Below are 25,393 nucleotides of genomic sequence, written 5' to 3'. Positions count from 1 at the left end.
CAAGCTCTATGAGAGCGGACACGGCCCAGCTCTTTGAACGGCGGGTCCCTGCCCCGGCCCAGTCCCTGCACAGCGGGCCCCAAACGTTCCTTGATTAGAATTAATAAGGGTACCAAAGTGGGGTTGAAACCAAAGTGGATAAAACAGACCCACTGCCTCCAAGGGTTTCTCAACCCATTAGACAGAGACCATCAAGTGTTTACTATAAAAGGCAAGAGGGGGCCTCCCTGGTGGCCCAGGGGTTAGGCTCAGCACCATGAAGCTGTCTGCAGCCGCTGTGGCCTGAGTTTGATCCCCAGCCAGGGAGGTGACCACATGGTGCAGCAGACCTCTCCTGCCTCCCCGCTGCTCCCCTCAGCAGTGGATTTCAATAGATCTGCCTGTTCTGCTCCCCACTCTGTCTCTGGGGAGTCCTCGCACCTCTGGCCTGCACCCCAGCTCTTATATGCATAGATAAATAAAATAAATATTCCCCCAAAAGGGCAAGAGAGACATTTGGCATTGCAGCCACAAGGCCTCTGCTGCAGCCGCACCCCCAGGTTGTAGGCACAGGCACGAATGAGCGGGGTGTCCATTCCCACCGCCACCGCGGGGGCGAAGCAGGCAGAGGCGGGAGCTGGGCTGCGGCTCTTCCTTTGTGCAAAGGCAGAGACACGGCGCGCTGGCCAGAGTCGGGATGGAAATCAGCCTCCGAGGCTGAGTGCAAGGATGCACAGGCAGCAACGATGGTGGGAGAGGCCTGGGCAAGCACGAACAAGCTCGGGGTGCGAAGGGGAAGTGCCACGCGTGGGATTTCACCCTGACATCAATGGGTGTCACGTCCCAGCGCTCGGGGCGGCTTGTGTAAGAGGGACATCACGGCAGCTGCTCAGAACTGGCTCTTCCACTGCCACAGCGCCCGCGTGCAGCTCTGCCCAGTGTCTGCGCTGCAAAGGTTGGGCCATCCTATAAGCGATGGTAAAATACCCAGATGCAAAGCGGGGTTCAGCCAACTTACTGAATCTTTGGCCTGTAGATGGCCAAACAGGAAGGGAGGCTGATATGATAAAGTGGGCCCCGCTTTTTCCTACTTTATCCAGGTTTTGCCCTGCTAGAGATACCATATTTTGTTAAATCACTCAACAATATCTTCCTAGCCAGCACGCATACCATTTCCCTGCCAACAAAAATTAGCATAGTGCATTTTCTAGACTTCTTTAAATATTTTTTGAGAAACGAAAATGCCATTCATTCTTTTCACCAAATATTGACGACCCCCTAGATGTTTTGTCCCAGGAGGAGTAAGAAAAACACCTGGTCCCTGCCTTGTGGTCCATCAGGAGAGAGAAAATATCAGCAAATTGTTATGTAACATGACAAAAGACAAGTGCCAAAGACTGAGAGAACTTTCTGGAAGGAGGCAGTGTGTGAAGTGGGTTCTAGAAGATGAACAAAGATTCACCTAGCCGGCAGATGGGAGTGGGATTCTCTGCAAAATGTTATCTTTCTCTTCTTTCTTTACCCCTCCCCTGCTATCTTTTTCATTTCTTAATTAACGCCCATCATTTAATTTCCAAGTCTCAAAAAAAAAAAAAAAAATAAAAGAGAGAGTCTAAGGCCTCACTACAATGGAAGGAAGTCACACGTGTATCATTGTCAGGAAATTCTATAGCTCAACATTTTTCTGAATGGGCTGATTGGTCCTCATTCACAGGAGGATGTGGCTAACCATGGGAACTTCTTGCAACACTGAGAATGGGGGATGGTGACAATTCACAGCTCACACCTCTGAGTAGCCACTTCTGTGGCCTAGGAGGGGGTACGAAAGTGAGGGAGAGGACGTTAGACGGGCGGTCGCGAGATGTAGGTGACCCCCAGCTCGGCTGCTTATTAGCGGCAGCCCCTGGGTGCACATCCATCCACGTGCCCTCTAACACCTGCTGGCACTCACGCTCCATGTGCCTGGGTAGGACGGTCTTTTGCCACAGGCCGCAGTTAGGCCCCGCATCCTGGGATGCACGGGTTCTGGACATCTTCTCAGGACTACTGAGGAAAGCATGTCCTTAAAATGGAAAGTTCAGGGCCTCCCTGGTGGTGCAAGGGGTTGAGCACAGCACTGTGAGGCTACCCACAGCCACTGCAGCACAAGTTCGATCCCCAGCCAGGGAGCTACGCACATGGCGCAGCAGACCTCTCCTGTCTCGCCCGCTGCTCCCCTCAGCAGTGGATTTCAGTGGATCCGCCTGTTCTGCTCCCCACTCTGTCTCTGGTGAATCCTCTCACCCCCCACACCTCTGGCCTGTACCCCAGCTCTTGTATGCATAAATAAATAAATCTTTTTAAAAAAATAAAATGGAAAGTTCATATACGGGCATTTTGGTGGAAACTGATGATGGGAACACTGTCACACCTCTCCCTTTTTCCTTTCCTGCCCTCTCTCACTCCGAGTATCATTGAAATTGCACTTTCCTGCCACCGCTGACTTCTCCCAGCTCGTCAAGGCCTAGGTGTTTTCCACACCTTCCATCAAAGGCATCGACGTGTTCGCTGACTCACGTGCGGCCGCAGGGAGAAGGGCTCTGGGCTGGCGTCTTGCAGTGCCATCCCCTTGCAGGACCCCGGGTCAGCCCTGACCGTCGTGTCACTTACTCCACTCAGTGTGTATCTCAGGGACTCGTCCGCTGCCAGGTGAAGCGGCCTGCCCTGAAGACCCTGGTATCCCTCATGCGCTTCCATTCTCTCCCGATCACCACAGACCACCTTCTCTGCTCCTCTAGGGAACACAGAACAATGAACCCCCAAGATGCACACATCCTAAGCCCCAGGGCCTGTGAGCACACATGTCAAATGGAGGTGACATTCATAGTCCAAACTTGAGGCCAATTCTGAACGGGTGGCCTGAAGCAAATGACCACCTCCCCCTTGGATCCTCCCATGATGAAAGCGCGGTGCGAGAGCCTCTTGCCTTTTGGGGTTAAGGAAAATGAATAAACTGAGAGAGGAAGAGTTAGTGGTGAGAGCTGCAGAGATGACACGATCTTGGCACCCGGGTGGTGGCCCAGGTGAGCGGGCTGAGGCAGTTACGTGACAGATGGCTCCGCGCTCCCTCTGGGACCCAGGGATCATCATCCTGAGGCAGCATTCAACCCAGCAGGCCTTTCTTCTGCCCAAGGCACAGAACATGAAAGGAAACGGCTTGAAGGAGGAAGTTCCCAAGGGAAGAGGAAAAGCACTGGGCCTTAAGAGACCAGGTGCAGGGTTTGGGCTTGGGAAGCGAGAGGGGGCACTCGGGACCGTGTCCTTGTGGATTCATGTCCTAAGCCGGGAGATGGAAGTTAAGGAGTTCCTGTCTGTTGGATTCACCTTTTTGCCTCCTCCTTGGAAGTAACAGGCAAACTACTGACCTGGCAGAGAAACATTTAACCCCTACCTGTACTGCCACAGCATTTGACGCCACCCTGCTCCGTTGCTCATTTTAGAATTTCACAGCTTTATTCCTGGTAGTCCCTGTTGACCTTGCCAAAACACCAGGAAACTACCCTGCACCTGGAAGAGGCACCGAGGCCCCGGGAAGGTGACAAGCACTGCGTGGCTTAATTCACGGTCAAAGTCAATGAGTAGGCTTCCTGCTCAAAACCCCGAGTATGGAAGTTTCACCCCTGCATTTAAGAGGTGACCGAGATTTTGGACTCTCTAGACCAAGTGCATTCTATGAGTTTAATCACATCAAATAAGGCAATAGTCAGCAAGTCGCTCTGGAGTGTCTAAATTCCAAATTTCTCTTGTGGAGGTGTTACCATTTTAATCATAAGGTAGATCCATCTCAACCCTTCCCTCCATGGACTCTATGTCACGTCTGCAAGCGACACGCCTGTACCTCTTCCACTCCATGAAAAAGAATCAGCTGTCTAATTTGGAGTGTCTGAAAAAGAGCATGCATTCTAGCCACCGACAGTTTTACTTTCAGTCCCTTGCTTTGTCCACCTCTGAAAGCCATGGCTATGAGGGAAATTAATGAGTCACTAGACCAAGCAATGAACTTGGATCCCAGCACTGGGTGGTCTGTGGTCAATGGTTAATAACAGGTGGCTCTTGGCCACTGCCCCGATGATTCCCAAGGGGCTTCCTCCAATTTCCCCCCAAATGCCCGCTGCGGTATGGAAACTAAGCTCAATGTTAAATTTACCAAAACAAATCTGAGTTGACAAACACACTGTCAAAACCGAGCCACATAAAAACGGGTTGGAAAAGGAAACTCCTAAAAGTGTTGTGAAAAACAGACATCAGAAATGCTCTGAAGAAATTTAATTCCTTAAGAGTCTTAAATTTCAGAAACATGATCAAGTCAATTTCCGATCCCCTGTCTTCACATGGGTAATTAAGATTTAGTTGACTTAATGCCGTCTGGGTTTCTGCTCTGAGATTATCCCTATTACAGAGCCATGGTGGAGGGCTTTTTTCAGGACTGTGGAATGATGTTTCTATCTCAGATCAGCAGGAATACAGACTTTCAGATGATTCAAAACTTCAGAACGGTACAGCACTGGAAATCAACCTCGTTTGTGAGGCCGGGTTCACAGCTGGGACGAAACTCCAACAGACTTGCTGTCTGCTCAGAGGATCATCATCTCTCAACTCAAAAAATTATCTAACGGAAACTCAATCAAAACCGGGTGCAACATCCAAGATGAATTCACCCCCTAAGTATGTTAAATAACAATGTACATACTCCACGTCTGCATCTTCAGTCAGGGTTTAGTATTTCACTTGGAGTTAGAAAAACCACAGCACAGACACACTCCCCAAGTGCTCCTGCAGCCTGGTTAGTACCCTGATTTGAGATCAGGTGAGTCAGTCAACATACACTGAGGCAGGGCTGACAGGCTTGAGGAGCCAGCAAGAGGGCAGTGGGTGAGTCAATGCAATGGCATTCGGCAAGGCTGGAAATTGATAGCACAACACAGGCTACTTCCCACCGCCAAATTATGGCAGAGAGCAGTCAAAATGCAAATTAGCTCTTAAAGAGACAGGATGAACAATATGTAGAGTAGGAGCAGGTAGGGGAGAAAGTGCTCCCCTAACTCTGTTGGTCATGCCTCTCCACCATCACTGCAGTTAACCCCCCATGTCAACACACTTCAATTCATTCACTTGATCAGTGACAGCCAGCCAAGAATTCCTGCCAAGCACATTTTAGGGGATCGGAGGGACTGATTAAAAAAAAAAAAAAGTGACAAGCAGGTAAGCACTGAGCCACTAGCCTCAAGTTGTAAAATAACTACTTAATACAATAGATACTTTGAAGAACTTGCCATTTCATCTTACTTAAAGGCGCGCTGAAGTTAACATGCTATCTGACACTTAAGCGGGAGCCAGAGAACTGGATTTCACCAAACACCCACCTGGTGGAGTTCGTGCAAATTGAATGAAACTGTTCATAAAACCTTTTCTGTACTTCCCATCTGTCTGTAACATGCTCATTTTTTAGTAATTGGATCTCTTGGACATTCTTTAAAATAATCACAGACTCCCTTGACCGTGCAACCTGATTAATAATGAATGAACATTCCTGAAAAGAAGCGCTTGGAAGCAGGGCAGATGTCTTCAGGGATATGAAGGTTTTAATGATAAAAATTAAGGAGAAATGGAGGCTAGGTCACACCGTTTGGTTATTTTCACTGAAACCTACTCTTGCAAACGTACTCAACAGAAAGCTGAAATGCACCTTCTGGAGTTCAAGTCCACAAGCACACAAGCAAAAAGCCACACAAATCACAAGCATAAAAGCGGTCCTGATTTCTCCAGAACAACGGCCCGATTCCCTTCTGTCTGAACAGTGCAAAACACCCTCAACAGTCTCAGAAACACAATCTGTTCTACCGAAAGACGGAGAAAGAGGTTAAAAGCAGGAAACAGCACCCTTGTCCTTAATAGCTTCCAGCATCTCTGCAGATTCTTACAAATAGATTGCCTTGCATACCCACCAACGGACTGCACCCTAGTTCTTTTTGAAGAAACATCGCCGTAGGCAGAGGATGGGGACCCACGAAATGACAGGCGGGCCACCGAGACCAGATGGCGGGTGGCGGCAGTGCCGGAGCGCTCCTGTGTGTCTGAGAGCGTCAACAGTGAAACACAACAGGAAAATCGACGCGACAATTCCAGGAAGGCCAGCTCCACCTCATCCACCCCGCCAGGCTGCTGAGTTGAAGAATCAAAACTCCCTCTTGCTGTGCAACTGCCTTGGCCACAGACCTGCCGTGACTTTCCCGTGTCCTCGCCCACACAGTGTTCAACTGAACACAAATGGGAAGGCAGGTTGGGGCAGGTCAGCGCCCAGCCACCTAGCCCCCCAGTGCTGGCTCGGCGCCGGGATCGGTCCCCTCGTTACCCGCAGGCACCAGCAGCAGGGCAGCGTCCTTCAGCTGAGTGCTGACTGCCAGCTGGCCAGGCTGCCAACAGGAGCCGCCAGGCCAGCTCCGGGTCACCAAGGGGCACTCGACTCCCTCACACTCTGGCCCCTGCGGCGTCCTGAACATGTTACCCCGTCACGCTGGGGGTTCCACATACGATACACTGATCACTTTGTGTCGATGTTCGCACTAAACATTATATCTGGGAGAAGTTTTTTTCTTAATGTTACATCAGGAAGATGGATTCTTGTACAGACACGATAAAGCGGGTGATTTTCCTTCCAAAAACAGAGCTCTGAGTGGCAATCTATCCTCTTGTGTATGAACGATGTGCATCTGCCTGCACACACCACACACACAGTTACGCTGATGCGTATATGGTGCACATGCATCAGCTATGCCTGGCACCGACACAGCGCCCGCCCGGCAAGTCTGTGCCTACAGCACACACGTGGACACCCACAGCCAACCTGTGACGGGGGCCCCGAACTGCAGAATCCAGGATGGCAAAGAAAACGTGACTTGAGAATGGAAAGTAATCTTTTAGCAACTGATTGTCAAAAGGAAGACGGGGAAGTGGTCGGACCAGGAGCACAAAGAAGTTGCCCAGCACTGCACTTCTTTCAAGGACGCTTCTTATCACCATGAAGACAAGAAACAAGACCCAAGTCAGTCAGCAGGAAAAGGAGAGAAGAAAGTGAAGTCCATGCTGAGGGCACCATCCAGCCCAGGAACCACGCAGTCACCGGGGAAGGTGTCTGAGAACACTCTGGACCACGAGGTGGGAGCTGTCCTGGGGGAGGGGGGCTTGCCCATCACCAGGCCTACTTTCAAGCCACCGCTGTGCCGTGAACCAAAGAGTTTCACATGTTTGGACATAAAAATGCAAACATATATTTTCTTGGCTTATGTGTCTACACATCATAATTTCATTTTCCTTTTTTTTTTTTTCATTTTCCTTTTAACAATAAACAAAGGGGCTCTCGATTTCACAAACAGATGACTTCCCCACCAGGTCCTCACCGTCCACAGAAGAGGCATGCTTACACCATCAAACGGAATGTGAAAGAAAGTTTCCCCGAGAGAGGGGAGAGCCTTGCTTAAAGCAGCGCTCAGCACGCCCGGCTGGGCCGCGTTTGGGTGGCAGTGGAAAATGAGCTGCACATCTCGAGCTGAAATGTCAGGAAACAAATATTGACTCCACCCTTCAAAAAAACAAAAGAAAATGATAAACAACAACAAATTTTAGAATCTTCAAAAAAGAGCATGACCTGACGGCCGCCGCAAGAAATCTCCCGCTGCCAGAGGGTCTCAGACATTTCCTAGCTTTCACGGTTTCTGTTTTTTAAAAAGCATCCAGTTTTAAAGGCAGAAGGACCCCATTTTTATGTTATATTGAAAATGACATGTTTTCCAGATCTGTGCTGTCCTGGGTATCAGGAAAGAATTTGGATCTCAACAGATAGCACACTGGAAAGAGAAGAGAGCGAGAACTTGTGAAGTCTAGTTTCCCTACGGAAGTCTAAATTGGCCCTTCTGGAGAGCGGACCAAAGGCTTGGTGGTGGTGGTGGTGGTGGTGGTGATGGTGTTGGTGCTGGTGCTGGTGCTGGTGCTGGTGCTGGTGGTGGTGGTGGTGGTGATGTGATGATAGTGGTGGCGGTGCTGGTGCTGGTGATGGTGGTGGTGGAGGTGATAGTGATGGTGGTGGTGGTGGTGGGTGGTGGTGGTGATGTGATGATAGTGGTGGCGGTGCTGGTGCTGGTGATGGTGGTGGTGGAGGTGATAGTGATGGTGGTGGTGGTGGTGGTGGTGGTGGTGATGTGATGATAGTGGTGGCGGTGCTGGTGCTGGTGATGGTGGTGGTGGAGGTGATAGTGATGGTGGTGGTGGTGGTGGTGGTGGTGATGCTGGTGGCAGAAATAAAAGCTGCTGATTCCTGTGAAATCAGCCACAGATGAAAAGCACTTAGTCGCCTTCCTGGAATGTTTTCCCAAGTGTATTTATAGTTCGATAAGCATTTCTAGAGACAGTCACATAACTCTATGCCCATATAAAACCCTATCTATGTCCACCATGGAATGAGATTCTGGAGCCACATATAAACATGTGTACGTGTATATGCATGCACACATGTACTCAAAAGTGCCTTTGCGAAATTACTTGGGACTTGATGGAATGGGCTCTTCACAAAGCCCTCAGTCACAGCCTTCCTCCCGTGTCACTGCACAGCCCTTCCTCTGGGCAAAATCAGAAACTTGTGTATAACACGCATTTCTAAAAAACAGCCACTAAAATCTGAAAAAGGTTACGTGGAAATTAGCCAAACGACAAGGGAGGTCCAGTGTCTGGAGGTCAGAGACGGTTTGGGGAGCAAGCCGAGTCCACCTGGAAAGCGCTGCCCGCTCCTCTCCACCTACTGTCCACCCGGGACAAGTGCATCAATAAATCGCCACTGATGGTGGCCAGTGGGGCATTTAGGGTCGCTCTCTGAACACTGGAAAGCTCAAGTTCAACCACACAAACGACTCCGCGGAGCCATGACTTGCGGCCAAGAGACAGTGTTACACCGTCTGAGGGGGCGGGAAATTCTCTCAAAGGCGATCTTTTTCTTAAAGAAAATTGCTTTTGCTCTCAACTTCAAAGTTCCCCCGCACAAAAACCTTGTGCTCACAATGCCCTGAAGCGACTCTGCGATCTCAGAACAAGAAAGAAAAGCAACACTTGTTCTCGACTCCTGGCTGACGGCTCCCATCACTCCCGTCACCGTGTCCCGTGCTCACTGGAGCCCGGCCGCCAGGGGACGGAGCCTTTTTTTTTAAGGCCACAGAAAGAGGAGCGACTCTTTTGTTCAGAATTGTTCTTGTAAAGCACCCCAGGAGAGGGGGAGCGATGCGGACGTGGCAATGAAAAGGACAACGGGCAGCGCCGACAAACGCAAGCAGGATATTAAGAACAGCGTCGGAACCGAGCGTCTGTGCGGAACAAAGGCGGGAGGCTTCTTGGGAGAAATTCAAGCAAAAATACTTTGACCAGACTGAAGTCTTCACGGACCAACTCGTTTTCCAGGCAGCAAGAGAGCTTTGGGCCTGTGGCTACACGGGGCGAGCGTGGAGGCGCCCCCACACCATTTAAAGTATCCTAAAATGAAACCCATTTCCAAATCACTCCCTCCCACCCCGGATCCACTTCTTGAAATGTCCAGATCTACGTTTTGCTCTGTCAAAAACAGGTACTGTTTGTCCTTTCCCTTTGGACTGACCTAGCATCGGTGTGTGACCGATGTGGGTTTCAGGCTTGGGCTTCCAGCTCCAAAGCCCCTGTGGTCGCCCCTGAGGCTAAGTCCATCCTTCACCAAGGAAACTGGTTTACAAAAGAGCTGAGCTTGGCCTCTAGTTCGAAGGAAATGGATTCTGTACCAATAGAAACGTCTCTCTCCACGTAAACCCACTTTAACTTAACATTTTAAATACAACCTTCACAAAGAGCTTTCAAGAGCCCCCGGGGGGGCGAAGGTGGGTGTCCCAGCCACCAGCTAGCGTAGTCGAACACGTCACTTTTGTCCTCTTACTTGTATCACCTGCTACTGTTCTTCTGAGCCAAATTCTGCTAACGCCAATAGTAGCATGATCCACCTCACAAAACATCATCTGACTTCGTGGAGTTTGGCGGAGTTATCGCGTCATAAGAATTACAACCGTTACTCTTGCAGTCGAAGCGAAAGGGGTTCAGAAAAGGAAATAATCTACCCTAGCTCGGAGACACCCTTTCCTCCTCTCCATGTCCTGCTACGATCCGTCCTCCCTTCCCCGACCCCTCCTTCGTCCAGCTGTCTCTGGCGTGTGTTGTCGGGAAGCTTGGGGTTAAACCTTGAGCTCAGTTGGCCCGACTGTCCTTGGTCTAGTTTGGGGGTGAGGCGACCGGTGTGATGTCGTGCAATGACATCTGTACCTTGAATCTGTACCTTGAAACCAGATAAACCAGAGTTCAACCCCGGGCTCTGCCATTTCCTAGCAAGGCGGACAGGAGGCCGCTTCCCACGTAGACTGTGCTCCCAGAGTCCTCATATCGCAAACAGCTTCCTTATCTGTACAATGTGGACAATGAGTGCAGTCTCGGAGGGTCCCCTGCGGGTTAAGTGAGGCAACGTCTCTAAGTGCCTGCCCAAACTGTCACTTCCCTGTCCTTCTGCTCTTGTCCCGAGTCCCCTCTTCCTGCTCTTCTTTGAATAAATTCGTTATCTGTATTTTTTATTGGAGATCTCTTCAAACCACTTTTGGGAGCAGGCAGGCTGTAAATCCGTTTATTCAGACATGTCTGTGGAGTGGCTCTTAGGGGAAGGAACAGTATCTGAATAATAAATAAACCAGCTTTCCTTTGCTCTTCAAGAAACTCATCGACTCCCGAGACTTTGGCAGGCCTCCGTTCATTACCACTGGGTCCCCCACCGTGATCGTGGGCTTTAGCTCCATGCTCCCCACCGAAGGTCTCCCTGTCTCATATGAATCCCATGAAAGGATTTTTTGATCTTGCAGGAAATACGGGAGTGTGGCCTGAGAGGGGGAAGTGAGACTATCAAGAGCAGTGAGGGTTTCAGATTTTTCCTGCTTGCAAGCTAAGCAGTTAGTCCACCAGCTTCACGGGTGCTGGCAGAGACACGGGGCCCTTAAATCAAAGACAGGATGTTTGTGCGTCGTGAGACACAGCTCCAGTTGCCTCCTGGACGTCCGACCATAGGGGTCGCTAGAAATCAGATCCCTCCTGGGCTTTCCAGCAGTTCTGGCAGAGACTCCACTTGACACGGAATGACCCTCGAGTCACGGAAGATCAGGCGTGAAAGGAGCAGGCTGGCGTGGACACACCCCTTCCCACCAGCTTCCCTCTCCGCATCCCTGCCACCCTCCAAGGTCAGGTGATGCGCCAGGGCGACTGGCAGAGAGCAGGTTGGCATCACCTTTAGATTTCTGCCCAAATATTCAGAGTCTGTAATAATTTCCTTGTCTGTCCCAAATCTGCTCTGCCACTTCAACTCCTCTTTGACCTTGACCTAAACTCATTTTTAAGAGTTTGGAAGAATAAGCTAATTTTAATATTCTGAAGGCATTAGAAATCCTATACACATGTCAATTTGGCTTTCTTTAAATTTAAAAAAATTTTATTAGTTGAAATAACATTGTGCTATAACTTAAAAAAAAATCTTAAAATGGGGCCTTCCTGGTGGCACAAGGGGCTAAGATGCAATCTATGAAGCTGTCCGCAGTTTCTGCAGCACGAGTTCCATCCCTGGCAGGCCAGGGAGCTACCCACATGGCACAGCAGACCTCTCCTGACTCGCCCGCTGCTCCCCTCAGCAGTGTTTTCAGTCCATCTGCCTGTTCTGCTCCCCGCTCTGCCTTTGGTGAATTCTGTCACCTTCCTGTGCCTCTGGCCTGTACCCCAGTTCTTGTATAAATAAATCTTTTCTTAAAAATTCTTAAAATGACTTTTAGCAGTAAAACCAGAGAGCATCTTCTTTGATTATTCTTTCCCTCAGTGAGTAGTTTTGCGTTCTTTCTGGGTGCCAGGGCTGTGCTGGGTGCTGGGAAAGCACTGGCGTATTTCAAAGAGCCATACATAAAGAGAAAAAAAAAATGAAAAGAATGAGGTGATAAGCGATGGCTAAGAACAGATTTCCACCCTTATCTGTGCTGACTTGCTTGATATTTTGGCCCTTTCCTCTGCCAATAATCAAGCCCAGAACATCTTAATTTCAGCATAAAACTTTGCAGCCTTCGGGCAGTTGTGATGTCATTTCTCAAGTTGTTAAATGTTTACTTTCAGATTTCCTTAAGGAGTGGTTTCTTTTCCAAAGTCATTAAAATCCAACTTTTGCTATTTCTTAATGAAAAGGCAAAGCGATGAACTATAGAAAGGGAATGACCCCCCTGTATTTTAGCAGTGAAATCCGAGGGCGGGGGGGGAGTCACAATCACAGGATGGATGAAAAAAGCAGGACTACTTAGACTCCCTGGCTGAGTGTGTGAAGGCAGGATGCCAGCCCCGCGTTGGAAGTAACCATGGACATGCGGTTGAGGGCATCGTCAGGGTGGGAAGGAAATGAAGAGCCATTTCAAGAGTGGCTTTTATCTGTGTGTATCTGCTTTTAGCTTTCTAGGAGAGGGGATTTCAGGAAAGAAAAGGAAAGTTGTGGGGGGCAGAGTGGGGGGAAATGAGTGGGTGGGCAGGGCTTCATGACTGGAGAATCAAAGAGAAGTTAAACCGGACGGGCCCTCTGTCTTGTGAAGAATATGACAATAGCAAAAGGTAGCTCAGAATAAGTAAGTTCACTGGCAGATAAATTGCAACAGCGGCCAGATCAGGGTCTTCAGAGCCCGTCTCCGGAAGGCGGGGCAGAGGGGGCCCACCTCCTAGGCGATTGCTATGGGAGGGTCCAGCGTGGCTACTGCAGGACAGCAGAGGTGGATGCCAGCCACCCCAGGGTGATAGAAATCCTCAGTGGCAGCCTAAGGGCTGCCTGACTATCCCCCACCCTGTGAGTTTTTAAGCTAAAAAAAGGACATTTGAACGGTTTCTTTGGAGGCTTGACAATTCTACTCCCAAAACGTAAAAAATGTATGTTTGTGATCTACAGGAAGGCAGATGGCATGCATACTACAAGGCTTCTGCAGACTTCTAAAAGATGCCCCCAAGGCAGGCTAATCTCAGAGAGATTTTTTTTTTATTACCCAAATATGTTTCCTTGTACCTTTGAGAGAAATCTGAAACATAATTTATAAAATGGAAACTCAAGACATTTCCTTGGAATTAATAGGAAAAGGTGTGATTTTAGGGACGAGACTCAAAGGGTTTTCTGTTGTTTTGTTTGCTTAGGGTTACGTGAAACTTAAAGGAAAAAAGTTTCATTTTATGCGAATAAGTGCACATTTCATCTTGTACATTTCCTCCTGTCATTGAATAAATTTATATAAGAATCTGGCATTTGGGATACACGAAAAAATGACCTTGAAAGGACTCGGTACTCGAGGCAGCCTAGGGCTTAAATCCACGAATGAAAAGATGTCCAGCTTTGAGAACAGTGGACTTTCAAGGCAGCTGAACGATCTTCAGGTAGAGATATTTATCTTGATAATAAACAGGAATGCTACCTGGACAGATGTTCGCAATCACATGAGAAAACAGTGTCTTTTTGAAAACACCATTTTGAAAGTCTGACTGATGACGCTTGCGGTGAATGTTGGGTCCTCGCTCGTTGGGGCAGCGTCTTCAGCTGGTCCCTGTTTAAATCAAGAGACACTTGGTCGAGGGCACAGTTCCAAACAGTTCTGCCGGTTGTGGAGATCTATCCTTCCCATTCCACATTCCTTCAAGTGACTCTCGTAAGCGGATGCAAATACTCGTTTCACAGCGCTGTTCTGTTTCTCCCTTAGCTCCGGCTTGGGAAATCGCTGGCTCCCGGGGCTCTGGGCAAAGTGTGCAAAATGCTGGCCGGGTGACTTCCCAAAAGGGAGCTTTGCTGTGCCTGAGCCATGGCCAGGCGGCCGCCCCCGAACATCAGTGCCAAAACATCCCGGGCCAGGTGGTCCAGGGGGAGCGCCCCGTCTCCGCCCCGCCAGCAGCATCCAGAAGCAATTCTTTGCCCGGGTGCTTCTGCCTCGTGATCCTGACTGGCAGCTCCAAGGATTAAGCTCAGGGCCTTTATGCACGTTAGCCCCTGGGAGCTGAACTCCAAACCCTCTATTTTCTCCCCCCGTATCTCACAAGACCCCAGCTAGCCACGGTGGTCCGCAGCCTTTCTTCCGTTCTGGGTAAGCAAAAGGAAAGAAAACAAAATCCAGACCCCACCACGACATGAGGGAGATGGTGATGGTCGCCTTGGGGGGTGGCGGGCACATTCCCAGGTCCTTCCCAGCGGCGACTCGGGAACCGTTTGCTGTTTTACCCGCCGCGCGCCTGCGTCTTGCTCAGCACCCACCGCGGCACACATGATGAGCGGCTGATGGGAACCGGGTGTAGGGGTGTCTCTGTGCCCATGGGAAAAACAGCGGTCTTCAAAAGTGCTGAATGAAAATCCAGAGAGGCGTCGTCTTAGTCAAACAAAATTTCCTGCTTAGTAACTGAGTTAAAAATGAAACAAAAACCAGGCCATGCGGCCGCCCTGCTACTTGGAGGCTTTGCTCCTCGGGGCCGGTGCTCCTGGGCACGCTGTGATGCCCCCTCCCGGCGGGCTCTACCACATGCGTGTCCTTCTGTGCACGACTTCAAGACACAGGGTAGAAAGCCTTGCTCTCTTTCTAGGAGAACAGTTCTCAGACCTAAATGACAGTTTGGAAAGGGAAGCGCGAGCTTGAAAGAGGAGGACGGACGTCCCGGGTAGTGAGCGCACTGGCTACGCACGTCTCTTCAAGCATGAACACCTCCCTCTGCCGGGAGCCAGCGGTGCCCCTGCACCTCCGCGTGTGCGTGCGTGCGGGCGTGCGTGCGTGCGTGTGTGTGTGTGTGTGATGGGGGGTGGTGATAATTAAAATCCAAACCTAAAAAAATCACCACCGTCCTTATTCCAGGTGTCCCCCGGGCTTATTCAACTGCAGTGAACTGAAGTTCTGGGAAAGGGAGAGTTCTGGTTCACTGCATTTTCTGGTTAGCTGAGCCCCAAATGGAAATTTTTTTGAAGTCTTCTTTGAAATGTTTCTAAAATGCTTGAATCCACCTCACTCGTCTGGTTACAGACACGTACTGGATCCAGCGGAAGGTTCTTAGGTAATTCCAAACGTTGTTGTTTCTTGAGCGCATCATTAAAAAGATCTTTTTTGTTTTGATCATAGAGGACATTTACAAGATCAAGTTGAACAGACATTTGTATCCATGACCGTGAATTTTCACATGACTCCATAACATCACCTTCCCCCTTGAATTTCACGAATCTCTTGGAAAATTATAGTGTGGAAAACCGTGGTTAAGAGAGAAGTTTGATTCTCTTGGCAAAATTCGGGGAAGTGGAGGGTTTTGTGTGTGTGTTCGAAAGGAAATGACAAAATCTCCTCCTCTTCTAGCTGGTGTTCAATAAGTGTGAAAAACCAAACATATTTAATATAGTACTTCTGGTCAATTTCATGAACACAAATTAAGGATCATGTAAATTTCTTCAATGTATATATTTAAAGTCACTGAGGAAGTTCCAGGCTGCAGGTTTGGCGAAACATAATGGCATTTCCAAACTGGCTCCAAATGTCTTCCTTCTCCAATGCAGTGACACCCACGCCAGCCCGGTCTTAGCCTTCATGTTCCAGTTTCCCTCAGAATTGTACACCATGAAACTCTCATGACCAAATAATGCCATATTGCCCAACGGAAAGAGAGCTCTCGTCTCACATGAAGGTTACTGTAGAAGGAATGACTGGGTGCACGAGAGGGAAAATGTTAGCTAAAATTTCTAATTACAAATATCTTGCATTGTATGTGGGAAGATGGGGAAGTGGGGTTCGTGCATTCTCTCTCTCTCTCTCTCCCTCTCTCTCTCTCTCACACACACACACACACACCTCTGTTCTGGAGGGCATTACCATACACTCATCCTCAAAACAACACTAGACAAAATCTAATGTATATTGAGACCTTATTATTTACCAGTAACTGTTTGCCACTGAGCACACAGTAGGACTTTCATATAGATTTCTATAAAGGACTGAGTGAGACTGAAGGGCTCAGCTCTCTCTCTCTCTTATGGACCCACAGAAGATCTCCTTCTAGTAGATCAAAGATGCCAAATTTAGTGGCAGTGTTAGTGTTTCTGGACAATGACTATTTTGAAGATGGCACAATTATGATGCCTTAAAAATAGGACTTTACTGTAAGGTATAAACATACTCATTTATGTATAAATTTTATCAACGAATATGTCTTGAACACATACATGTTAAGTACATGTGTACTGAATGTATATTTTAGATCTTAATCTACAACTTAAAGTACACCTTGCCTTGCCCACAATCAGTGGGTCTTTCTTGCTCATTTTGTCCTTCTATAGACACTGCCTCTTCTCAGTATCTTTTTGCCACGTCTTGCCCTTAAGAAGGCTAATGACACCCAGAACATAGGCACTCATTTTTCTAAGGACTCCTCAGAGAATATTATAGACCTAAAACCCTGCAAAGTTCTGCAGAGATGTTCTAAATCGGGGTACTCAAAAGCTGAACTGTCAGGGACCCAGGGCTGATTTGGCTCCAAAACCTGTCATCAGTGATTTCCAGGTTGATTAGTGGCTAAGCTGTCCTTGGTCGCGAGTCTGGACAAGTAGCCCACCCCATTTAGAATCACCCTTTGCAGAAGCAGCATCAGGGAAAACTGTTGACTGTTTCACCTGCTGACTCTGTGGTGTTGTTCCTCCATTAAGCACTTGAATAGTTTCCTCAGAAAAATGCAAAAGGTCTCAGGACATGCTACTTAGGTAACTTTGACACCCTGATGGGCTACTGCATTTGTGTTGATTATTCATTACAGAGTAGTAAAGATATATGTCTGTGTGTATGTAAGGAATTGTTAACTTAATGAAAATAATATTTATTCAAGAGAGTTGGAGACTTTAAGGCAAGAAAAAGGAATGCGCTCATGCAGCTAACATCTGAATGGTTGATCTTTGAATTTCCTTTTTTGACCATCCCTTCACATACCCAGATCTGAGATTTTTTTTTTCTACCTACTGATTCACCTGTCTCTAATCCCTGCTTAAGCCCTAAGAGCACGTATCTTTGTGCAGATGAGGAAACTGAGGCTCTGCGGTCAGGCATCTTGCCCGGGGCCACACAGTTGGCCTGTGGCCGAGGACAGTTTAGGATCTGGAGTCTCTGCCTCTTGAAGAGCTCATTCCTCCACGGTGTGGCTGCTACATCTGCAAGGAATTGGGAATTTCTCAAGTCTGAATGTAAAGACCTGGACACGGCAGATTCCGGTCATGCTTCGCCTATTTCTGAACTTCCAGAAGACTGACAAGCAGTCATGGGCCTTCACCAAGAGCCACTTGGGCATTTTCCAGGCACAGCGCTTCCCAGCTCCCTGGGGGCTGACAGCTGGGCCACGGGAGAGGAGGCACTTTAAACATGGGAGAACATGAGGAGAAAGACGTGGGACTGGAGTACGTCTGTGGGCTCACTCCCCAGCATCACCCAAGCACTCTCTTAAAAATGTTCGTACCCTGGCTTCTCATCCATCCTCTCTGCTCAGGGAGCAGTACTTCTAACCTCCCAGTAAGCAAGTTCACAGGAGAAATATATCAGTTATAATTAATGTTTACTAGAGTGAATGTAAATATTTTAAAACACACAACAGTTCTAAGTACATGTGATTTCCATTTTATTTTATGAAACACTAAAATTCCACTTGTACACCCCATTCATTATAACCTGCTCTCAGCGCTGACCTGTATATAATTCCCTCCGACGTAAATTGGAACAAGGTGCTCTGAATGAAAGCAGCCGACACCCCCACCGGGCTCCACAACGTCAAGTTCCCAAACCTTTCAAAGGCGGAACCTGACGTTTCTCTAAGATTAGAGGCAGTTTATGATTTTAAAAGGAGGGCTTAAAGACGCACCACAGTTAAATCCTACGTAACACCTGAAATATCCAAAGCAAACAGGACTAAGGGGGCTCTGGGGACACCAAATCCTTGCTAGAAGAAAAGCAACACTCTCTGGAAGGTGGTGTTTCTTTGCAGAAAATAATGTATATATGTCAGGCAGAATTAAGAAGGCGGCAACAATAAGCTTTGGGGCATGAAACCTTCTCGAGCTCTCTAAGAGTGGAACGGCATGCCAAATAGTTCTTCTACATGTGACTGACTGAGCTGACACTGCCCGTGAATCGCACAAGTGGAAGGCAAAAAGAAGGGTTAACTCTTCTAATAGTATTTTTCTTTTTTTTTTTTTTAAAGAGGCACGTATTTTATTTATTTGTTTTGTTTTTTTTATACATGCACTGGGTACAGTCAGAAGCACGGGAGGGTGAGAGAATTCACCAGAGCCAGAGCAGGGAGCAGAGCAGGCAGAAGGACCGAAGGACACTGCTGAGGGGAGCAGCGGGTGGCAGGAGAGGTCTGCGCACCGTGTGGGACCCTCCTCCAGTGGCCGGGGAGCAGCCAGGGATTGAACCGGCGCCGCAGAGGCGGCGGGGAGCTTCGCAACCCAGCGCTCAACCGCTGCACCACCGGGGAGGCCCTAATAGTATTTTTCTTGACACAAACGTAATATGTATTCATTTATAACATTCCCCCACAGCCAAGCGACTACGGAAGACTCTGACCACTAAGAAGCAGTATTCAATAGATTGATCTTTCTCGTTCTTTTTCTTTACATCTTATTCACACAAATGGGATCTGACTTTACATTTTGATTTGTGAGTTGTTATTTTAAATATAACATATTGGATAATTTTTCATGTTCAAAGACTTCTGATTTCTCGGGATTAACCTTAAGTACCTTTTAGTGCAACTGAAGTATTACTGCCACTTGCCAAATCAAATAGACCATGCAAGCTGGAGATTTAATAGAGATTAAAATGCGAGCAATTTATTTTTTCCCATTACAACACGCATTGTCAATGAGGGTGATATTGGCCCCGAGGGGGAGAAAATGAGCTCTCGGTGGCAAGAAATCTTATTCTTTGATGCACAAAGCACAGAATATACAAAAGTAGATAACCATAGAGTTGTGGCATTAAAATTTCATGGGGAGAGAGATTAGGAGAACGTGTTTCAAAAGGGGAGCGGACAGCACGACAACTTCAGACTCGTGGAGCGGCCTTCCCCCCTCTGGGACTCAAAAGATGGATTTTCCACTGAAATGCCTCATCCATGAATCCGTTCTAGCCCATTTCTGAGTAAGAGAAAGTGAAGTCCAAGATGCAGATCGTTAGTAAGTTGGTCGGTTGTGATGTGGCTCAGCCGGTACAGATTGCACATGCCATGCTCTTACTGAAGACTCTGAGGGGCTGGAGTCGGGCGACCCATGGTGGGTGACACCATGTTCAAGGGCAGACCCCCTCTGAAAGGGCTCGGAGGGGCGAGTCTGCCATTCAAGAGCCACCAGCTCTTGCTCTGTGCTGCCCTCTTGTGCTGTCTGGGCCTCTTCCCGGCAACCTCAAGTTGCCTCCAACTCGCCGACCATGTGTTCTGCAGTGTTTCTTGGCACCAACACACAGGAGGTGGTCAGAGAGCAATGAGAACACCACAAGACAGATTTCCTCGCAGGAAGAAGCAAGTGTCTGCAAGAAGGAAAAACTGTAGTTTCTCCTCAGCCCAGTAACCCTGCAGAGAGAGGACCGACTGCTCACAAGTTGCTGCTACCACAGGTCACACAGCTCGCACTGGAGGAAGGCACTAGGCTGAAAGTCTTCCTTGCTTTCTGTGGGAGGCAGAATTTCTAAAATGGCAGTTCAAAGATGTTTGCCTTCATCCCCAGAACCTATGAAAGCGAGACATCACTCCTCCGATGGCCTGAGTGGACTGACCAGACCACGCAGGCACTTTAAACTGAGAGCTTTTCCTGACTGATGACAGAGAGTAATTCAGAGAGATCCCACTTGGGCAAGAGACTCAAATATGCCACTGCTGTTCTGAAGATGGAGATGACCATGTGAGAAGGAATTTGGGGGACACCTAAGAAGAGACCATGGACCCCAGACAACAGCTATCCAGGAAATGGGGTGTTCACTCTTACAATGGTGAGAAAATGAATTCTACCAACAATTAAAGTAAGCTTGGCAACAGATTCTCCCCAGGGCCCCAAGAGCCGAGTCTGGCCAATCCTGACTCAGAGCTATGAGACCCCAAGCAGAGAATGGAGCCACCCAGACCGATGTTCTCCAGAACCAGGAGCTAACAAATGCGTGTGGTTTTAACCTGTATGTTTGTGGTGACATGTGACACAGCAAAGTAAACTAAAACAGCTCCCCTTCTGTTCTACAACTATACCAGTCATGCCAATGGGTGGCATCCTAGGTCACAGATCCAGGTCAATGACAATCAGTTCAAGTACAGCTTGCAATCCTGGACCTCTCGTTGACCTTTGCAACCCTTTGAGCATCTACAACCAATCCTGCCTATCAAGTCCTAGCTCTTTTTTTTTTTTAATAGAGGCATGTTTTATTTATTTATTTGTTTGTTTGTTTGTTTGTTTGTTTATACATGCACTGGGTACAGTCAGAAGCGCGGGAGGGTGAGAGAATTCACCAGAGCCAGAGCGGGGAGCAGAGCAGGCAGAAGGACCGAAGTACACTGCTGAGGGGAGCAGCGGGCGGCAGGAGAGGTCTGCGCGCCATGTGGGACCCTCCTCTGGTGGCCGGGGAGCAGCCGGGGATCGAACCGGTGCCGCAGAGGCCGCGGGCAGCTTCACAACCCAGCGCTCAACCGCTGCGCCACCGGGGAGGCCCCAAGTCCTAGCTCTTGACTCTGCTCGTATCAAGTGTCCCCGGGGCGTCGGGGGGCCATGGTATGTTCATCACCTTCCACTTAATGACCCAATGATCACATTCTCCTTGCTCTCCACCCTTTCAGCCTCCACCCCCTGCTTTACTTAGTGCTTAGCATCACCGCCAGCTCACGCATCCATCTGATGCATTTCACGTGAATTGTCTTACCTGCTTAGAATTTTTCTTTCTACATCTAGAATGTTTGATCTGCCTCTCCAAGTCCCTAGTGTCTTCATTCTCCCATAATGAGTTGTGCAAAGGCTTGTGTAAAAAGATAAATGGAAGTCTGAATAATCTTCTATGCCTCAATTTTCCTAAATTTTCTGTAGGGAAAATAGAAGCAGTGATTGCTGAGTGACACAATCAAGTGCAGCGATGAGGAAGGGGATTAAGCACGAGTCGTGGCTGAATTTGAAGGTTTTCCAGTATTTTATCACCTCTGGTACCTGCTGCATATATTATATCTTTCTAGGCCTCTCCTCCTCACTTGTAAAAGAGTAATAAAAGTAACATTTAACTCATAGAGCTGCAGAGGAATAAAAATGTTGAAGGCCCATTTAGTAGAAACTGGAATATGCAAACAGTTAACTATCACCGTGAGAATACAGGCAATAGTAGCATAGAACATTTTCAATTTTTCAGGAGGTAGCTTTGTGAATAATCTCTTTATCTCTTCTGCTGTCACAAGAACAAAGACAAAGTTAACCTTTAAGCTAGACTTTAGACTTTGACGGTCAAAATGCTGTACATATGGAAACAATCATTTAACATTAGGATGCTGTATTCATTACTCTGATCAAGAATAGGAAAGTGAGTTTCAGGTTCTGGAAGAAAGTTCTGCAGTTGTCAAATTTGCTAGGCTATTTCTATTGGTTTCTGTAAAGTTCTTGAGTGAACAGTAGCTCCCTGAGGCCTGGGCCCATGTTTAAGTCACCTTGGATATCTACAAGGTCTTGCTGAGAATCAGGCCCTCAGTGAACGCTTCACTTATTCATGCATCAAAACATCAGTTACAGAGTAAAGTTTAGGCTGAACCCTCATGAGCTCAACAAGGGAATTTTTCCCCTGAATTTTCTAATTTATGATCCTCATGAATATGTTTCATTTTTCCTGAAATTAATAGATCTAATATTTGGATGACAGTTAGAATCAAGGGGCACATTTCAGGGTTGCAGGGAGTGGGTCAGACCTCCCCCAAATCTCCATGTTCTTCAACATGGAGCCCCCAAATCAGATAAATGTAATATAAAATGACAACATGTAATGTAAAATGGCTAACACATTTTAAACAGCCTTCTTCCTTTTGCATTCTTTTTTTTTTTTTCGTGACCTAGTACCCTAGGGTGGCCTCGGATGCGAGCCATCTAACACTGACTGCTCCTGCATAGCTTGGAACATCAGGGACTTTGCCTTGCAAATGTAATATCTGTGCTTGCTCAAGAGCTTTTCATTCTGTAAATTACTTGTCATTAAAATAACAATGGATGCACTCATTAGTCAAATTAAAGATCATCTTTCTGGAAGTGTATCAAATGCAGATAAAGTGTAAAAAAGCATTGTTGATGGTTTTATTATTTTTTTTAATGTGAACTTAATGAATAACTTTGCTGTTAAAACCCAGCAGCCAGGGGCAATGAAAAATTCCCAGGGCTTTAAAATTCACAGCCTTGGCAGACTTCTTAATGGGCCATGTTCAAAATATTCATAGTTACTCGACTTAAAAATAAAACTCTCCAAACCATACAAGGTACTATTATTATACTCTAAATACTCTAGAAAATTTATTTTATTTTTTTAAAAGATTTATTTATTTATGCATACAAGAGCTGGGGTACAGGCCAGAGATGCGGGGGTGAGAGGACTCCCCAGAGACAGAGTGGGGAACAGAATAGACAGCCTGACTGAAATACACTGCTGAAGAGAGCAGCGGGCAAGACAGAAGAGGTCTGCTGCGCCATGTGGGTCAGCTCCCTGCCCGGGCTGGGGATCGAACTTGTGCTGCAGAGGCTGTGGATTGCTTCACAGTGCAGTGCTTAACCCCTTGCGCCACCAGGGAGGCCCTACTCTAGAAAATTTAGATTCTATTAGCTGATTTTTCGTAATTTGCTATAAAGTTGACTGCTGTAATTCGCTCTCTCAATAGCTCGGCTCTTAAACATAACGTCTGCTGCAAGCATTATTTATTGCTTTAACTGGTGCACTGGCTTAGGAGTATAGCATCTTCACAACAACCAGATGACTAGTGGAAAGTACCTTTCTAAGCCTCTCGCCTAAAGCTGAGGGTTTGCAAACTGGTCAGCAGGTCAACTGAGGTCACCTCCAGCGCCTCCGCCTGCTTTGTGTCCCACAAGCTAGAAATGGGTTTTCCATTTTTAAGTAGTTCAAAATAAAATTCAGGGCCTCCCTGGTGGAACAAGGGGTTAAGCACAGCACTTCATTATGAAGCAATCTGCAGCCTCTGCAGCACAAATTTGATCCCCAGCCGGCCAGGGAGCTGACCCACATGGCGCAGCAGACCTCTCCTGTCTCACCCACTGCTCCCCTCAGTAGTGGATTTCAATCAGGCTGCCTGTTCTGCTCCCCACTCTGTCTCTGGTGAATCCTCTCACCCCCCGCACCTCTGCCCTGTACCCCCAGTTCTTGTATGCATAAAATAAATCTTAAAAAAAAAATAGGAAAGAAAATCCAGAGTAATACTTTGTGACATGTGAAAATTACGTAAAATTCAAATTTCAGTGTCCATCAAGACAGCCTTTTTGGAGGGCAGTCACCTCCAATGGCTACTTGTTGTTTATGACCCAGTGCGGCTGACACACAGTGACCTGAGATAAGCAGCTCAGGGGGGCTTGAGTAATGAATGACCTTTTGCTCAGTTCCTGATACGAAACTTAGTTCCTGGTATTCCAATGTGAACCATGAAGCAAGATGGGCCTGAATCCCGTGACTGCTGACCCTTTACTCACTCCTTGGTATGCAACCACACAACTCAGCTCTTGGTATGTGGCCACGTCATATCTGACCATGTACAGCTGCAAACCCACCTGGAACCTTGTAGAAACTGACAGTGTATAGAAGCCCTTGACTTCCTACAGACCAGGCTCAGCCTTGGGATGCGAATCCACAGAGCCAGCACCAGTGCAATAAACCTGCTTCTTGTTAGCCCTGGTGTCCCAGTTTGCTGTGTGCCATACCACAGGGTGGTTTTGACAGACTGGTGGCCCACAGACTATGTGCTATGTATGGTATGGCCTTATCAAAGCACTTTGCTGAGCCCTAGCCTAGAGCTACCTGGTATGAGGACAGCTGGAAACTGCCCCCCAAAAGTGCAGGCTTGTCCACAGATCTGGGGAGTCTCATGTTACACACACACACTCTTTTCCCTAACTACTGGGGAGTGGGGAGAGGAGGGCAGGATCTAAGAGCTGTGCCAATCACCTCCATTTGCCGGGTGCTTGTTCCTTTTAGATGCAGAATAAAAAACTTTTAATCTGGGATAAAAATCTATGTAACTTTTTTTTTTAAATGATGGGTACTGTGCTTATCATTTTTAAAAACAGTTATTGAAATGTAATTCCCATATCACTAACTCACCCATTCAACTGTACAATCCATGGTTTTTAAGTGTATCTACAGAGTTATATAACCAGCATCTCTATTGAATTCCAGAACATTCTCATCACACCAAAAAGAAACACCATGCCCATTAGCATGTGCTCTCAGTCTCCCTTCCAATTCCTCACAACCCCTAATGTACCTTCTGTTTCTCTGAAATTTGCTTATTCTGGACATTTTATATAAATAGATGAGATAATACACGGTCCTTTATGGCTGGCCTCTCTCACTTAGCATATTTTTAAAACCCTCTCACTTTTAGCTGCACAGATCCCCAGGTTTAAAAGTATCTGATCAAAATAACACTGAAAAGCAATGACTATACAATTTCCTTTGAATTTTTTGAAATAATGAAGATACCCACAGTGATCCTTACAGCACTGGCTTCAGGCGTTCCTGTCACTGACTCAGCAAATGCTCACAGAGCCTGGTAGGGGCTAGCACTGTGCTGGAGGCCTCACCTTCCGTTTTTATCAGAGGCAAGCTTGATCTGTCAACCCCTAACCACATTATTGCCAACACATTGTGTGCCTTTTCCAGACTTTCAGTCTTTCATGTAAAAGTGATGTCATTTCTGAAGACTGTTAAAATAATTTAAGTTGCCTTCAACTCCCTAAATAGCTGAAGAAAGATCCTGATCCTCCTTCCCTTCTTTCCCTACTTATTGTCCCCTATTTCCTTCTCTTCTACCCCAGGGCTCATTTATTTGATTAATATTTTGAGTTCTATAACATACACTAACGAGATGTTGTCAATACCCATGGAGTATCAGACACACAAATGGACCGTGTCCATTAACAACTTTGTTCTTAGTACCTACCTGCCTGCCATCATGCCATGGCTCACTCACAGCACAGACTGTTTCCAGCTCCAAGCAAGTTAGGCACAGGCCCTAGAATCTAGGCAGCTAGAGTCTTAAATAGTGGCTTTAA

The 25,393-nt window shown here is 47.5% G+C and overlaps 1 protein-coding gene across 6 annotated transcripts in view; it reads right to left on the bottom strand.

The window, feature by feature from the left end:
* MID1 (midline 1) overlaps nucleotides 1-25,393 on the bottom strand; it is a 338,728-nt gene that overhangs the window by 102,053 nt on the left and 211,282 nt on the right. Inside the window, exon 1 of one of the 6 annotated variants that reach the window (XM_037512724.2) lies at nucleotides 5,964-6,095. The exons of the other annotated variants lie outside the window; for them this stretch is intronic. The gene's annotated coding sequence lies outside the window, so the exon portion shown is untranslated. Of the gene's footprint in view, nucleotides 1-5,963; nucleotides 6,096-25,393 lie in introns of those variants that run through there. 6 annotated transcript variants of the gene reach the window in all.

Source organism: Talpa occidentalis, unplaced genomic scaffold, assembly GCF_014898055.3.
Source record: "Talpa occidentalis isolate TD23 unplaced genomic scaffold, MPIMG_talOcc4v2.1 talOcc4.15, whole genome shotgun sequence".
NCBI lineage: Eukaryota > Metazoa > Chordata > Mammalia > Eulipotyphla > Talpidae > Talpa > Talpa occidentalis.
The sequence above is the reverse complement of the archived record's forward strand: the minus strand, read 5'-3'. Positions and strand labels throughout refer to the sequence as shown.